Source organism: Leopardus geoffroyi, chromosome C1 (assembly GCF_018350155.1).
Source record: "Leopardus geoffroyi isolate Oge1 chromosome C1, O.geoffroyi_Oge1_pat1.0, whole genome shotgun sequence".
Taxonomy (NCBI): domain Eukaryota; kingdom Metazoa; phylum Chordata; class Mammalia; order Carnivora; family Felidae; genus Leopardus; species Leopardus geoffroyi.
The window spans coordinates 73,263,993-73,276,603 of NC_059328.1; positions in this window are offsets into that span (position 1 = coordinate 73,263,993).

The window sequence follows — 12,611 nt, forward strand, 5'->3', positions numbered from 1 at the left end:
TCTACAAAAGATCCATTAATGATTCAGACTTGGTGCTATTAAATGTATGTTTGCCCTAAGAAACATTTCTCCTTTTGCACACCAATATAGAAAATGATGCCTACTTTTCTTTGAGCATAAACTCCAGAATCTATTGTTATTACTTCCTGTTGATTCTGATCCACTTTAAACAATTGCCATCACTAACTTGTATTTTGCAAAACTATAATTTATTAGGACATTTTTTTGCTGGTTAGATACTTCAAGTTAAATTTAGGATTAGTCATCTCAATTAAGTGAAGATTGGGCAATTTAGGTCATTAGCTTTTCCATGTAAATGTCCTCTGTAAAATGGGTTAACTTTCCTTCTTGTCTCCTCTCCTTTACCTCTTTTTTAATCCTACTTTTTTTTTCTATTTCTGTGCATACTCCCTCTCCCTTCTTTCAGAAAGATTAGATGGTTAGGAGAATGTATACCACATAACAGGAAAAAGGTACATGTATAAAAGAAAAATGGTCAAATAGGAAAAATAAAATGTATGATTGATTTTGGTCAATTTCTATTCCTGAGTGGCAAATCTGACTCAGATTTTAGCAACCAAAAAAAGAAGGAAGTATGATTGAACTTCATATCAATGATCCACCTATAGAAACATGCTGGTGCTCCAAAGGCCACTCATTGGGGTGGCACCAAAGACAATATCAAGCACCAAAGCAGAGTTAAAAAAAAAAAAAAAAGAGGCCAGAGGTCTTGCCCTGATTCAGGAATTAAATGTTACATATCTGCTATTTTGTAGGTTTCCTCAACCTGGGAGTATAAATGAGCACACAAGGATTCATTTAACACCCTGAAATACAATGACTCCCAGCTTTCACCTGTCAAGGACTCCCCTTCCCTACATATTTCTCACAATCTCCAGGGACACTTAAAGACCACAGATCAATCTTCTTTCTACCTGCTAGTGCAGAAAGGATTCAGGGACCAGCTTCCTGCCTCATTCTAGGACAGCCTAGGCCCTCCACCCCATCTTGCACACCCCCCATTCCAGTTGCCTCAAAAATTGCAGCTGCAGCCAATGATGCAGGGGTTACAGTGGCAAAACTGCAAGGTCACCCTTGGCCTCTGATGTAACAGTCTACAGAATTGAGCAAGGAATGCTGTTTTAATTAATACAATTTAATTGCAAGCAATAAGGTTGCTCATCATGACTCGAAGTATTATAGCTGTTACATGACAAAACTTTTCCCCTCCCCTATATAACTCATGAGGATGCACTACCTTAGCAATACAGGTCTTACCCAGTCACCCATGCATCTTGTTAACCCTAATCCACCACCCCCTTTTTCAGTGCCAACTATGGCCCCCCATGCTAGGTTTACTGCTCCCTTAGAGGTAGAAATCAGAGCACTATGCACAATAAGCCATTTCTTCCTCCTTATGATGCTCAACTGAGGGCCTCTCAAAGCACAGCTCCCTAAGCTAAAGAGTTCTTTCAGTTTCCACATGCAGCCAAATCTTTTGGGAACAAGCCCCAACGAGGATGGCTGGTGGAGACAAATCCCACGATCGTACACTTTGCAGTGTCCACCTGGAACAAGACTCCCCTTCATCCCATAGCCTTTGGGGGAGGAGGGCTGCTCACCAGCCTCCAGGCAGACCTTCGTTCGTACTTCCCTTTAGTATGCTTCACAGGCATTGCATTTTTTTACAGATTGAAGGTCTGCAGCAATCCTGCATCGAACGAGTCTATCAGTGCCATTTTACCAACATTTGTTCTCATCTTGTCTCTGTGTCATAGTTTGGTAGTCTTGCAATATTCCCAACCTTTTTCGTTACTATTATAAATTGTTACGGTAACCTGTAATCAGTGATTTTTTTTTTTTTTTTTTTTTTTTTTTACTTTTTAGAAAAGTTTTCGATTTGGGTATAGTTGACACACAATGCTGTATTAGCTCCAGAGGTCACTCAACAGGTTCATAAGTTATGCTACGCTCACCACAAGTGTTGTTACCACCTGTCACTGTTATAGAATTATTACAATATTACTGACTATATTCTCTATGCTGTGCCTTTTATTCTTGTGACTTATTCATTCTGTAACTGGAAGCCTGTGTCTCCCACTCCCCTTCACCCATTTTGCTTGTCCCACCACCACCCTCCCCTCTGGCAGCAATCAATCTGTGATCAGTGATCTTTGATGTTACTATTGTCATTGGTTTGGGGCACCACAAGTCGAGTCGCGCTCATATAAGATGGGGAACTTAAATAGCAAATGTTGCGTTTGTTTTGACTTCTCTACCAATGAGCCATTCCTGTCTTTCTCCCTCTCCTCAGGCCTCCCCTATTCCCTGAGACACATAATATTAAAATTAAGCCAACTAAAAACCCTATATCGGCCTCTAAGTGTTCAAGTGAAAGGCAGAGTCACACATCTCTCACTTTGAATCGAAAGCTAGAAATGATTAAGCTTGGTGAGGAAGGCATACTGAAAGCCAGTGCAGGCTTAAAGCCAGGACTTTTGTGCCACTTAGCCAAGTTGTGAATGTAAAGGAAAAGTTCTTGAAAGTAATCAAAAGTGTTCCTCCAGAGAACACATAAATGTTTTAAAAAAGGAAACAAACAAACAAAAAAAAACCCAACAGGCTTATTGCTGATATGGAGAAAGCTGGAGTGGTCTGGATGAAGGATCCAACCAGCCACAACATTCTGCGAAGCCAAAGCATGACTGATCCAAAGCAAGGCCTTAACTCTCTTCCTTTCTGTGAAGGTGGGGAGAGGTGGGGACGCTATAGGAGAAAAGTTTGACGCTAGCAGAGGTTGGTTTATGAGGTTTAAGGAAAGAAGCTGTCTCTGTAACAGAAAGTGCAAGGTGATGCAAGAAGTGCTGATGGAGAAGCTGCAGTAAGTTATCCAGAAGATCCAGCTAAGAAAATTCATGCAGGCGGCTACACCAAACAACAGATTTTCAATATAGGCAAAACAGCCTTCTATTGGAAGAAGACGCCATCTGGGACTTTCATCACTAGAGAGGAGAGGCCAATGCACGGCTTTGAAATTCAAAGAAATGGCTGATGCTGCTGTTAGGAGCTAATGAAGCTGAGGACTTTAGGTTGAAGCCCAGGCTCATGTACCATTCTGAAAATCCTAAGGCCCTTAAGAATTACACTAAATCTATTCTGCCTATGCTCTAGAAATGGAACAACAGCCTGGATGAGGGCACATCTGTTTACAACATAGTTTACTGAATATTTCAAGCCCACTGTTGAGATCTACTGCTCAGAACAAAAGATTCCTTTCAAAATATCTCTGCTCATTAACAATGTACCTGGTCACCTACAAGATGGAGAAGTACAATAAGATCAATGTTGTTTTTTGTCTTTTGTTTTTATTCTTTTAACATTTATTTTGAGAGAGAGAGAGAGAGACTGACAGGCAGAGCCCGATCAGGGGAGGGGCAGAGAGAGAGGGAGACACAGAATCCGAAACAGGCTCCAGGCTCTGAGCTGTCAGCACAGAGCCCGACGTGGGGCTCAAACTCACTAGCCGTGAGATCATGACCTGAGTCAAAGTCGGATGCTCAACGGACTGAGCCACCCAGGCGCCCCAAGATTAATGTTGTTTTTAATGTCTGCTAACACAACATCCATTCGGCAGCCCGTGGATCGAGGAGTCATCTCAACTTTCAAATCTCATCACTTAAGAAATATATTTCATGAGGCTATCACTGGCACAGACAGTGATTCCTCTGTTGCATCTGGGCAAAGTAAATGGAAAACTTTCTGGACAGGATTCACCATTCTAGATGTCATTAATACTATCCGTGATTCATGGGGAAACTTCACTATATCAACATGAGAAGAAGTTTGGAAGAAGATTCCAGCCCTGATGGATGACTTGGAGGGGCTCAGGACTTCAGCAGAGGAAGTAACAGCAGGTGTGGTGGAAACGGCAAGAGAGCTAGAATGGGAAGTGGAGCCTGAACATGTGACTGAATGGCTGCAATCTCATGATCAAAACTAATGGACGAGGAGTTGCTTCTTACGGATGAGCAAAAACAGTGGTTTCCTGAGATGGAATCTGCTCCTGGTGTAGGTGGTGTGAAGACTGTTGGAATGACAACAAAGGATGTAGAATATGACATCAACTTAGTTGATGAAGCAGCATCAGGGGTTGAGAGAGCTGACTCTAATTTGGAAACAAGTTCTACTGTGCTAAAATGCTATCAAGCAGCACCGTGTGCCACAGAAAACTTATTCTTGAAAGGAGGGCTCAGTCGATGTGGCAAATTCACTAATTTTCAGATATCACCACAGTCACCCCAGCGTTCAGCAACCATCACCCTGATCAGTCGGCAGCCATCAACATCGAGGCGAGATGATTTGTTGAAAGCTCAGATGACGGCAAGCATTTTTTAGCAATAAAGTACTTTTTAATTAAAGTAAGTACATTTGGTTAATCTTTATTTATTTTTGAGAGAGAGAGAGACAGAGTGTGAGCGGGGAGGAACAGAGAGAGGGAGACACAGAATCCAAAGCAGGCTCCAGGCTCTTAGCTGTCAGCACAGAACCCAACACAGAGCTCGAACTCATGAACCATGAGATCATAACCTGAGCAGAAGTCGGATGCTTAACTGACTGAGCCACCCAGGCGCCCCTAAAGTAAGTACATTTTTTAGCACAATGCTATTGCACACTTAATAGACTGCAGTATAGTGTAAACGTAACTTTTATATGCACTGGGAAACAAAAAAAAATTCATTTCACTTGCTTTATTGCAATATTTGCTTTATTACAGTGGTCTGGAACCAAACCTGCGAATGTCTGAAGTGTGCCTGCATTTGAACCTCAGTATTGGGAGCAGTAGAGTCCTATACTTTTCTTCCTAAACAGAATGTCTTCTTGCAAAACCACCTAGCACAGAAATTAAGACTATATATAGACTTTGGAATCAAAGAGGCAAATTTTCAAATCCCACCTCTGCCCATTATTAGCTGTGTGTAGAGAATGTTACATAACTTCAATTCTTGTTTCTTCATCTGTAAAATACGGATTGAAATCCCTACCTCCTAGGTGAATAGCAAGCAGTAGTTCTCAAAACACAGTCCCCAAACCAAGAGCATCAGCATCACCTAGGAATTTATTAAAAATGCAAATTCTCAGACTCCAAATGAATCAGAAACAATTTGTGTTCTAACAAGCCCTTGGGTGATTTGGTGCATGCTGAAGTTGGAGAACCGCTGATTCTAAGGATCAAATAAAACAGTGCACGAAAAATCTTGACTCATGGCGCATGGTAATCGGCATATGGTAAATACTTAACAATGTCTATTATTATTACTATTATTGTTATTATCATCGCTATCAGAATTTCTAAAGTAATGAACTACACACCCTTCACACAAAGTTCCATATAGTTTTTTCATTACCCAACGTTTCATAAGAATTTGGCAGCTGAACGTTTGAAGTTAAGGTCTCTGATGAAGAAAGGGAGCACAAATCCCTATACATTAACCACTTGTGTAGAAAATGAGTTGAACTTGTTTTTACCAAAAATTCACCAACTGAAAGTACAGAACATCATTCCGTCTATGCAAAAAGGAGCAACTGGAGAAAGGGTCAAGATTTTTCTCAGAAAACAGTCCAGTGTGTAATTACGTGAATGGAAAAGGGGGACATTGAAGCTCCAATGTTCTTATTCATAGAATACACCCAGGACCCATGATGTTTTGACCCGAGGTGTTTGAAAGCGTATGTTACCTGTTGGATGTTGTGGTTATGAAACAGTTGCAACGATGCAATCATAAAATGACTAGCTTTATTCCCTGTAACTTCCCGAGAAATGTCTCCAGATAAATTTGTTTCATGTCACCCTGCGAAACTAAATGGATTTACCTTCTACTTAGGGTGTGTGGATATAAACCAATTACATATTGCAAGAGACTAAAATACTTGTGGTTTTAGAATAGTTCATCATTAGCCATTCCTTCTGAGAACACTTGGATAGCAAGTCCAGTAACAATTAAATTTGTGGTTATGTATCCTCCGGCAAATTATTCACTTAACCCGCCTGACCCAGAGGTTTCTTATCTGTAAAATAAAAGTATTGAGGCTGGTGATCTCTACCATCCTAACTCTTGCATCCTAAGATATTCTAAAAAAGGCAAAGCTGTTCATGTTTTAGTAGTAACTGATGCTAACCCCCAATTTATTAATTGACTTAAACAGCACGCACAACCTATGGGCAGATAATCAATGGGGCTGTTTTATTAATATTTAATTTTAGAGAACAAAACTCTTTAGTGTGAATTTTCTAGAAAAGACTGAATGACAACTTGAGAGAGATTCCTTTGGAAATCCCTCTCCACATGGACTGACAGAGTCTAACTAGCCTTCACGTCATGAACAGTGGCACTCAACAGTCTTGGGCATTGTAGACTTTTTACTTTGCTTTGAAAAATGTTGCTAATATTTATTGAATTGTTTATGTACATTTTCCTGCTTTAAACCCGGCAACAAGCTATCCTTGACCCCATTTTACAGACAAAGGAAACAAAGTTGGGGGAGCCACCGAAACAGACAGTGGCAGAGCTGGGTCTCATTCTTGTCTTCCCACCCCAAAACCCAAGCTCTTAATCAGTGTGTAACATAGACACCATTTTTATTTTTATTTTTAATTTTTTAAACATTTTATTAAAAAAAATATTTTTTTACATTTATTTATCTTTTGAGAGACATAGAGAGAGCACAAGTTGGAGAGGGGCAGAGAGAGAAGGAGACACAGAATCTGAGGCAGGCTCCAGGCTCCGAGCTGTCAGCACAGAGCCCAATGCGGGGCTTCAACCCACAAACCATGAGATCATGACCTGAGCCTAAGTCGGACGCTTAACCGACTGAGCCACCCAGGTGCCCCTAAAGATTTTATTTTTTAAATAACCACTACACCCAATGTGGGGCTTGACGTCTCACCCCCAAGATCAAGAGTAGCAAGCTCCACTGACTGAGCCAGTCAATCGCCCAAAACCTTTTTTATATGTGTCCCCAAATATGGTCAATGACCTATTATTCCCTGCTGTCCTCCTGGCCTAGTAACTTTTCTTAGAGCAGAAAAAAAATGTTTTCTTGATTCTTAACCAATGAAAAAAAGTATCTACAAAGTTCATCAAGCCAAGTGGGGATCTTTCATTAACCAGCACAGCTAAAAGGGCAAAGAAATCAGCCTGGGTTTAATCAGTAGTTCTCAAAGCACAGCCCTCAGAATCTCTGCAGGTGAGATCTAGCCATCTTGTGTTTCAAGAGCTCTCCAGGTGATTCTGATGGGTACATTTGAGAAACACTGATGTAAATAAAGCAGAGACTGAAACTGCCTTTTTGTCTTTCACTTTAAAGCTGACTTACTGCAGAAACAGTAAAATAAAAAGGAGCAATGACAGCCCCCCCATATTACTCTAACTTGTTAAAATAAGCTGAAATGTAATACCACTTTACTGACTCTGTCAATTAAATAGGCCATTACTAGTGAGAAATTTGGCGAGCAAGTGAAATACTCAGAATATAATCAGAACAGGGGAAAGGGCCCATGGATTAAAGCAGTTTTATTCCAAAATTTAGCCATAATGGAATATGTCCTAAAAATTTGTCTTTTATCAAGATAACAGATCTATATAATCATTAATATTCTTTCTAGCCAGAGTCTTATTTTCCACGGAGGGGCTTATATGCCCTATTGGGCAAGACAAGAGGACGCCATTACAAAAAAACAGCAGGTGCCATTCATCGGCATTTACAGGATGCTGGTCACTGTATGGAGTGCTTCACACACATTCTCTGTCTTCACTCTTTTTTTTTTTTTTTTTTAATTTTTTTTTTCAACGTTTATTTATTTTTGGGACAGAGAGAGACAGAGCATGAACGGGGGAGGGGCAGAGAGAGAGGGAGACACAGAATCGGAAACAGGCTCCAGGCTCTGAGCCATCAGCCCAGAGCCTGACGCGGGGCTCGAACTCACGGACCGCGAGATCGTGACCTGGCTGAAGTCGGACGCTTAACCGACTGCGCCACCCAGGCGCCCCTCTGTCTTTACTCTTGAACCAACACTGTGAGGGAGACCTTGTTGTCCTCACTCTGCAGATGAGAACACTGAAGCTTCACTAGCTCAGAGCTCGGAGTCTCCAGAGACGGTACATTCCTTAAACTGTAGCCCCTCTTTCCTCTCCCTCCATATTGCTAGCTAACCCTCCATTCCTTTACGTGGGGTGGGGGGGAAGTACTGTTAAGCACCGGGGCCAGTGCTCTAGGTCTTTCTTCTCAGCCCATTTCCACTTTTTCTCTCACTCCCAACATGATGCCCATTGTGGCTGATTTTAAGCTCAATTTCTGCAAACTCTAGCCCTCCAGCTCCCAGACAGCTGATCTAGGAGGGCTGCTGAGACCCAGGAGCTCACTGGGAGGGGGGACAGGAATACCTCCTGGGAGGACAAAGGAAGAATAGCAGTAGTAGCAGGAGGCATGACTTCTAGAAGGTGGAAAACTATGTCAATAGTGACCCTGAGCAGAGAGATACTAGGCAACTAGCAAAGAGAACAACTAAAAATATGACTGGTCCATATGGAAATCATGGGAAGTGTCAAAAGTTCAGAAATAACAGTAGTAAAGCCACTTAATCACTGAGGAAGTAAGTAGTAAAAGTTTAGTGTGCCCACACAACAAAAAGGCTGTTTGCAAACCAGAGGAACACAAACCAAAACATGGAATGAGGCTGAAAGGTATATTACTATAAAGTGGCATATATAGTGAGGAAGAAGGGACTTTTATTCTTCACAGTGATTAGTTATATTAGAATTTTCTTTTCCTTTTTATTTTGTTGGCTTTTAATTTTTTTTAAGTTTGTTTACTTATTCTGAGAGGGAGAAAAAGTAAGCACAAATGGGGTAAGAATAGAGAAAGAGGAAGAGAGAATTCCAAGCAGGCTCTGCCTCACAGAGCCAGACGCAGAACTCAAACTCAAGATCAAGTCGGACACTTAACTGACTGAGCCACCCAGGTGCCCCTAGAATTTTCTTAAATGATAGGGAATTGGTTAGTGGTTACCTCTTATTAACCCTGGAGATGGTTTAAGCTTTTTTTTATGATTTTCAAAGGCATAAGCAGGAAATAACCCAGGTAAAGTTTGTCTTACAAAGTAAGCTAAATGAAGCTTTGCTTGTGGAACCACGCTGGTTTTATCTGCTTGGGGAATTTTCAAGGCTGTTTTTCATTTTATTCTTTGGTTTTGGTTTCAACAGAAGTATGGTGATTTTTATAAATAGCTTACCATATCTGCTTCACTAGCATATAGCAAAATAATTAGTATGCAAATTATTAGATGGGTTGGATAACTTCGTGTGTTGTTTTGCTGGAATAGTGACTTTGCTACTATGATAGTGCCACACTTCAGGGGTTGCAGACGTGACAGCTGTCTGCTCACTACTTCAGACTTGGAGAGGCCACTGGTCACACCTATATTTCCCTAGATTAGAGAATATAGATCCACCAACAGTGTATACATTCCAATGCAATAATGCAAAAAAATTCTCCTTGGATTAGTAGTGGACAAACACTGGTGGTGACCCGGAAACTTGTCAAGCCCTTAGCAGCCAGGTGTCTATCTTAGAAACCGATCTGGCTGTGCTGGAGAGATCTCCTCCCATTTGGGGCCACTTGCTTCATTTGAGGTGGCTTCACATCGCCGATCACAGGAACCACAGTCACGAGCAGGTAGTGGACAGGGATTCCTTTGCTGGTCTTCCCTACCCCCTTCCCAACTTCCTCTCTCCAAATGTCCTATCAACAGAAACCTTGCAACTTAAGAAAACAATGAAATAATAATAGCTGCAATGATTTAAGTGCTTCCTGCATGCCAGGCACAGGTGACTTACACCCATTATCTCATTCTAACAACATGTGAGGTGGGTACCACTCTTATCTCTGTTTTACAAAAGGGGAAATAAAAGCTTTTAAATCACGCAGCAGGTAGAGTAGGAAGCCTGGGATTTGACCCAAGTCTCCCTAATTCCAAAAGCCTCGCATTCAGTTTCTACACTGAGGGTTCCCCCCAATGAACTATTATACCATTAAGCCTAACCAATATTTAAAATGGGTAGGAGCAGACACTTATTCTATGAACAAGATAGAGTGCAGCTTCTCAAATGCAGCTAAACATAATACTCAACCACAGTTTGATGGTTCCTGCCCAGTGGATGCTATTCCAAGAAATGGTTTCTCTTTCCTCTTGTTTCTTAACCCATTGTGGTGCCCACCATTTTGGAATGTTCAGCAGGTTGGGAACGCTCCTCTCCTAATCAGGGACCCTCCCTTCCTAGCCTCATCATTAGTGTAGGAAATGAGTGCCTCTTCTCCAGTCTACTCAGCTCATCCCAGTAAGTGAACTTTCCCAAGGGTCCTTGAAAGTTAGTTGCTCAAACTCAGAGCACATTGATATGTCATAAATGGTAACAAGGCTCCCGAGTCAGTGCACCAAAATCTATTTAACCAAAAATATGCCTAAAATAGTATTAATACCTAGAGCAGTCCATAAAAATGTAAGGTTACTGAAGACCCCTAAATTTATCTGAGCCCAGTGGGTTTTTTTTTCATGCCTCTTTAGTCCTAGGACAGTATGTAGTAAGACATAATAATAGCTAGTATTTATTGAGCATTTGCCAAGTGCTTGAAACTATGTGCATTTGACCTTCACAACAGCTGTAGACAGTAAGCATGATTATTAGCCTTAGCAAACTGAGGCACAGAGAAGCTAACTGACTTCCCAAGGTCACAGAGGGGATCAGTAATAGAGGCAAGGATGGAGCCCAGGAGTCTGGATCCAAAACCAGAATGACTAACAAGTGTGCTGTATTACCTTGGTGAGCCTTTGTTTGCTGTCTGAGGGTTGGGGAGAAAACCATGGAGGCTCTATCATGCAGGCAGAGGCCATGATATGCACAGCGAAATCTCACAAGCAAGCAGGTGGGGAGTGGCTGGGAAGGAGCTCTGGTGAATCCCTCCACAAAGGTGGGAAAGAGGGTTACACCCACACAAGCTTCTGCACCTCGGGGACAGAGGGTGTCAGTGGGACAGCCATAAGAGATGATGAAGCTGCTTGTGGTGGAGAACAGTTTTCTCTTTTCTTCACAGTTTCTACTGCTGCTCTGGGCCACAGTCTCCGGCAAGTTGGTTATTGCTCTGTAAAATAAGCACCGTAACAGTTCTCACCTCTAGGGTCTTTATGGGCATTAAATGAGATGATACACTGGAAATACTCTGCACAGTGCCTAACTGAACATGTCTTCTTGTAATTATAACCATTATCATAGCATAATATCATTTGACTCTGAAAAAAAAACAAAACCTGCTGGAAAGTTCTTCTCAATAGACATTGCTAAGACAAGCTTGGAAGGAAGGAGGTTTTACCCCTAAACTGTGATGTAGTGCTGAACAGCAGCAGTGCAGGGCCCGCCTTCCATTGCCTCAGTTAATGAGGGCCATAATTCCAATCTCTTTTCCCAGCAAACCTCTTACCAGCACCACCACCAAGAGGCATAATGAATTGGCATGAGTCCCTCCTCTTTATTTCTGCTTCTGTGCTCTCAGAGGTTAGGGCTAAGAAGCTGTGAGATGGAGGGACGCTGGTTGGCAGGAAAAAGAAAGCAGCCAAGCCAAGCAGGCCCGGAATAATCAGGCTTGAGAACAGGCCATAATTTACTCCAAAATGGCCTCTAATGGTGATGGGGGGTGGGGCGAGAACGGAGAGGGGAAAACAGATGCCTCTTGAAGTTTTTCATCAAAAATCTAATGAACCATACTTTATGAATGTAATGGTGTTTTACGATCTACTCTGCAGTTCTTTAAGATGTCTAGGTCCAGAGCCAGCTCTCTTTGCTTTTTCCACCCACTGCCGAGAGAGCTGCTATCTTTGCCTCTGCTAATGGTATTCTTTGATTGACCAAATAAAAAAAAAAAAGGAAAAAAAAAAAACACACAAAAAAAGAAAGCCATGATGAATGGGTCGTAAGCTTAACATTTGGTTTTGCCATCCCATTATATATTAGTTGAAGAGGCTTTTGGAAGACAGAACAGAGACATTATATGTAAATCAATAACAATTTTTCTTTTGTGTTCAAATCATGAATACTGACTAGCTAATTTTCATGGCATCTCTCTAAGATAAGTGAGTTTTATTACCCTGTTCCAATTCAATTCTTCTTCAGGGTTTTAATCAGCCTAGGCGATTTTATTTTAATTTATCTACATGAAATGATTTTTGCCAGCACCCTACATTTTCATCAGATTTTCTTGTCATAGCCGGATGCAGCTGGTACAGACAGTTAAATGCTGCAGAGAGGGGCAGACTGATGAGGATGGAAAATCAAACAAGGCATTGGCATGAGCTGTGATGGATGGTTGGAGGGGCCCGGAGAGGGGGCATGACCTACCTGGAAGTGTCAGGAAGAACAGTCTAGTTGGTGTCAATACAATCTACAAAATTATTAGCATTCATAGATCAAAAGGAGGAGCCCAGGCAATAGTCATAATAGGTAAGGATACAGGGAATTTGACAAATGTAGAGGGTTGCCCCCAAAACAGGATGTACCCCTTTT